We start from the raw sequence: 6000 nt of genomic DNA, 5'->3' as shown, positions 1-6000 counted from the left end.
AATTATTAACTATGTTTAATAACAGCGTTTAAAAAAATGCGAGATTTGGCGGGGAAAAACTCTAAAACTAAACCGCCAGCTCTCTGTACCCATGCGTATTGAATCATTATTTACTGCCCCAACGTGATCTCATACATCAAAATCTCAACATCACTTATTAAGTAGGGCATCTGATTCCATTCTGACACGTGCGTTGTGGACATTCTAGAATAATAATAAAATAAAAAAAGAACAATAATCTCCGTAAACCTGTTGCGTCACATGATTCCCACCCGCTAATTGGCGATTTACTTTGGCCGAGAGAGCGCGAACGGTCTGCTTGTCCCCTTTTCCAGAGTTTCCTTCTAAAACGCGTCACGTGGTCTGCGTGATATCCCGGGTGTTGAATGTGGGGATTTTTAACACAATTATTTCTTTTGTAGCTGCTGTCAGAGCACGAAGCAGCGTCCGTGTTCTAACGATAGTGTTCGGGTTCGAATTCTTGTCAGCGAATGTTAAGTGATTCGTTGATAAAAAGTTATCTTATTAACGTGATGATCTGTTCTTGACGAACAGTGATTTAATTGTTCTTAAGTAGAACATTACTTAGTTATTCGGCAATGAATAAAAAGAAAAGCTGCATTTGGATAAAACAGGAATGGAGAAAATAAGGTAATAATATTTTTATTTCATATCTTTTTGGAAACGAACCATTTAGAAAATTACTTGTTGAAAATTACTCGGATAATTACTCTATATTTTTGTTTCGCTTGTACATGGTGCAATTTAGTTAAATAATTCAGCACGAAAACATTTATTCGGTACAAAGAAATGAACATAAATCATATTTCGATAGAACTTAATGAAATAATTTTTTTATGAATAAATAAATTGCTGTAAAATAATGTATGCTTGGATAAAAATAGGTATTTCATAAATAAATATTATTATTTTATTTGCTTTAAAAACGATCAATTAGAATTGCTTTGGGAAATTTAGATAAATTAAAATATTATGCGAGTAAATTATTTTATGTAATGCGAGAAATAAATAGATATAAATATATTATTTAAATATAATTCGAGTAATAAATTTCTGGAGTAATAAATTTGAAGAATGTTGATTAAATAACTGGATAAAGATAACACAAATTCTGTTACAAAGAAATGAATATAAATAAAGTTTTAATTCAATATTTTTATATAAAACTAAACGATGCAAAATAAATGCATATCTAAATCTTTCTATATATGCTTGTTTTAGAAATTGTTCTTAAATATTTATTTCATGTATTAAAAAAAATATTTTAAAAAAAGGATTGCCGAAATTTTTTTTTCTTTATTAGATTTTAAAATAAATTTTATATAAAATGACTTTTTTTCATATTTATTCTTTCTATGTTATGGATATATAATAAAATATAATTTTATTTGTCTGAAAGAATATAAATTTCGGCAATCCTTTTTTTAATTCTGCTATTTTCGTAACAATTTCACTAAAATGTTTTCTGTTATTTTATTTTAAGGTTTCATTTTGATTATTTTTACGTAATTAATATTAATTAACGAATTATATTATTCATTGTGATAAATGTATTATTTTTTACTAATTAAAGTTTTTGTACTATTTAAATTTCCACATTAAGTTTCAGAATGTTTATTTTTTAATAATAAATTGGCATCAAATTTAATTTTATGCATCGTTTAATTTATTTTCATTTGTTTCTGTAAGTAACGACTATGATGTTGATCAGCTTTATTTATTTTAAAACTAATTTTAATTTTTATGTTTCAAAGTGATTGCATAACGTTTATTCGGTTGTTATTTTTGAAACAGATAAGAGACAGATTTTCCCTTTGTTTTACAAATGGGATCATAAAATGAATTAATAGAATAGGATATACTTATTTTTTACTTTTTAGAAGTTAAAAATATCAATTTTTTTTTATGTCGGTCGCTATAGAAAGAAAATAAATGCCTAGAGTATTGAAAATTCAATAAAAATACTTCTTATTAATGTAATAAAAAGTGGAATGTTTAAAACATATTATTTAATTTAAGTCTAATTTATGATTCATTATTATAAACGTTCATTATTATAAAGATTTTGAAATCAAAATTTTTTTTCCAGTTCATATACAGGTGATTCTCTTAAATGGAAACGAAATCTTATTAAATTATAGGATAATCTGTTTATTTAAATCTGAAATTATTAAAATAGCATATTGCTTTGAGAACACACAAAAATGTACAGAATTTCAAAACTCTAGCACTTCAGGTAGAAAGTTAAAATTTAATTTAAAAAATTCCATCTTTACAAAATAAAACAAGTTGAATTAAATAAAAGCATTTTGTAATACTAATGGAATAAATGCGTTGCTAGTATATTTTTATTTTCTTTGAGTTTAGACATCACGTTTTATTTGCTAAAAAGTACTTACTGCAAGACATCAATAAATATAAAAGTTCTTTAAACTTATTGCCATGCCTGAGTATATTTGCGTAAACTTATATATATTTCTTGAGATTATACAATTTCTAAAGAATATGAGGAATGACAATTGGAACTGACATAGAAAATAAAAATACATTCAAAGCAATGAACCGACGCATTCACAGATTGTGACATAACACGTTTTGATAATGTGTCATACAACTAAAGAAATAAATTAAAGAAATGAAATAAATTTCATAACATGGAGTTTCCGCATGCAAAATATCGATCTAATTGGAGTTAAAAACAAAATTCATTTGGGTCATATTAAGAACTATTTAATTTAGCGCATTGATATATTGCGTTGATTCTTCGTAATGTCAACTCCAGTTGACACTGTCTATGGAACATTTTGTAAAGACGCAAGAAATTCGACTCGACGAAGAAGCAGAATTACAATTATTAATAAAATTTAGCAAAAAAAAAAAAAAAAAAAAAAAAAAAAAAAGGGAAATAATTATCTGTGATTAAGTTTTAAAAGAATAAAGATATTTTTGAGTAACAGGAAACAAAATATTATTAATTTTAAATTTCATCTTAATTATGTAACATTTGGGAGCAGTTTTGGAAATGATGGAATTCTTGTCGTATTAAAATATGTCTCTTTAATAAAAAAAAGTATCTTTCAGTAAAAGGTATCATTAAAGTAAATGACATTTTGAAATTATTCCCGTGTAAAATGTTATGATATGCGCGATATCCCTAAGTGATTTCAATTTCACAATATTAATAAAACACATTGTTAAAGAATTTCAAAATTCTATAGACACAAAAAAAGAAATCAGTATATTACAACTCATCAGAATATTCAAAATTGACATTTTCTGAAAAAAACGCAATAGGAGTGCTATGCCTAATACTTTTTTCGTACATTCTCTAATATATAAGGGGATTTTAAATGAAAAGGTACGAAACGACGCTGTGGGTATAAATAAAAACATGTCATTTATATCCACAGCGTCCGCGGTCTTTTGTTCTTGATGGGCCTGCGTAGTTTTCGGAATGTCTCACAGTACACATGGGAGTTAATTTTTAGTGAATCTGTCGTTCATTGACGAAGATTTTTACCGATTAAACCCTGCCATAAAAATAATATTCGAAAATTGGCTCAAAATCTGATAGGTATCTACATTATAGATTCCAAATCTGTGTACCAATTTTAATCCATCTAGCTCTCTTCGTTTTGTAGTTATCGTGTTAATTTATATTCGAATAGGCCGATCGAGAAATTTCCTCTGAATGGAGTTTGCTCAAAATCTGATAAAAATTTACAAGTTCGATATAAAGATCTTATACCAAATTTCATCTGTCTAGCTCAAAGTATTTTTGAGTTATATTTGTCACAGTCAGACAGACATAATGCTAAAAATATGTGTTTCGTATCCAGGGATGTATGAAAATGTGGATATTCTCGGAAATCTCGAGTTCGAGTTTGTTTGACGATTACAATACTTTATCTATATTTCGTACAAGAGTAAGTGAAAAAGTGCGCTCTTTTGTATTTTTATATTTTCGCATAAGAAAGTCAGCTAAATAGTGTGGCCATCCTTTTTTTTTTTTTTTTTTTGAAGTGTTCTCCATTTGACAGTTCTCCATTAATATCAGTAAAACTCCATTTCTTGTATCCAAAATTATCTTTCCTACTAAAGTTTTTTTTTTTTAATTATGGCTTTCTTAATTTTTATATTTTCCAATGTCATGAGCGTATTAAGATATTCAACATCGACATTCTCAGAGTTCAGATTCTATTAATTAATGAGTATTGAAAAAAAAAGAGTATTCTATTTTGTATTTTTTTTTATATATCTGTTAAAAATTATTATTATGAATGATTTAATTTGGACATTATATACTCAATAGTTCTCAAATGATACCCATAAAATTCTTTATATGTATCCCTTATAAGCTTCTCCACTAATGATTTATTTTATTTCTTGACTTTGATGCTTTCCTCTATTAATTGTCTACCGTAATTGTTAACGCAAACGATATTTTACTGTCTAAAATTAATAAAAAAATTATCTAATAATAATGCCAGACGATATATTTTCCTCTAATATTTGCATTTAAAAATTCCAGTTTTCTATAGCGATGAATACTTGCTCACAAAGAAATAAATTTTATATTGTCGTTATAAAGAGCGTAAACACACGAAAAAACAGAGTAGCGGTTATATATTTGATTCCTTGGGAATCGAGGGCAACATGCATGTAAATTATGTTAGTTTTAATAAAAATAATGTTAATAAATACTGAAATGTGAATGTGGTATTTTCATTCAATATAAACGGAATGGCTGAAACAAATATAACTCTTTTTTTAAGAGATTCTGCTTACAAAATAATAATAAAAAATACAAATAAATAAGTGAAAAAAAAGTAAAAGGAAAATCGAAATTATCGAAAACATTGTATCATGATACTGTTTTAGGCTAGATACATATGTCTCATTTGGTGTTTAAAAAAAATTTGCGTTTTAAATAAGCAACTATTAAATTATAAACTATTTAATATCGTCGTTATTCTCATCTGTATAAACGCAGGAAATAAAAATGAAAAGGCAAAATAATATTTTGAAGCATTTAATAAAAAAACAATTGTGCGAAAATGGAATTGGAAACAAAGGAAGGATAATTCTTTGGTATAATCAAATGTTACTGAGGAAAAACGTTCAAGTTTTGATTAATCTTTAATTAATTGAAAATATAATCAGGATTTTGAAAAGCTTATTCCTTATTAACACATTCTATTCAAAAAATATTTAACTGCCATACTTGGTAACTATATATTTGTGTAGAGTGTTTTGAACAATTGTTGCTTTTTCGTTTACGAAGTACAAAGAGAAGAGAAAGTAATTGTAATTGTCATATAATTCGAACTGAAAATTTTGACGAATCTCTACATTTCAGATCCGTTCAATTCGAATTACATTTTTGGAATTATATTTGTCTGTCTGTGAACATGATAGCTGCAAAAACTCTCTGGATATTATTTAATATACAGTCTTTACGCCAAATTTGTAGATTTCTATCAAATTTTAAACAAAATAAATCCCTAAGAAGTCTCTCCGAATGTAAGTAAGCACGATATTTACAAAACGATGAAAGCTTGATGGGTAAAATTTGACACCCAGATGAGGCATTTAAAATATATATCGGTGTCAAACCGATATATATTTTAAATGCCTCATCTGGGTGTCAAATGAACCAAATACATCTTGGTGTGAGACCGGCTGTCTTTCCGTACTTTGGAGCACGCATGTGAATTCAATAATTCAAAAAACTTATCGGCTTAAATAAATGAAATTTGCTATGCGATCTTGTGACTATAATTGTCCAAAATTCATATTCCGTTTCCTGGTATTTGTGTATTTAACGTATGTTAGCAATTAATAAATTAATATCGCTCATGGTCTTGCCTAAATTCTGTAATTTTAATCGAGAAGTGTTCGGTAAACATCATAATCGAAATCTGTTAATAGCCATTTAGCAGACGATTTCTTTTCAGACATTTTATAACTGTTACTATT

The 6000-nt window shown here is 26.9% G+C and overlaps 1 protein-coding gene across 1 annotated transcript in view; it reads left to right on the top strand.

The window, feature by feature from the left end:
- The first annotated feature begins 393 nt into the window (after window positions 1-393).
- LOC129971138 (alpha-(1,3)-fucosyltransferase C-like) overlaps window positions 394-6000 on the top strand; it is a 48671-nt gene continuing 43064 nt past the window's right edge. Inside the window, exon 1 of the mRNA XM_056084632.1 lies at window positions 394-651. The gene's annotated coding sequence lies outside the window, so the exon portion shown is untranslated. The remainder of the gene's footprint in view (window positions 652-6000) is intronic.

This window comes from Argiope bruennichi, chromosome 6 (genome assembly GCF_947563725.1).
Source record: "Argiope bruennichi chromosome 6, qqArgBrue1.1, whole genome shotgun sequence".
In the NCBI taxonomy this organism is placed as follows: Eukaryota; Metazoa; Arthropoda; class Arachnida; order Araneae; family Araneidae; genus Argiope; species Argiope bruennichi.
Note: the sequence above shows the minus strand (reverse complement) of the source record. Positions and strands in the feature narration are given on the sequence as shown.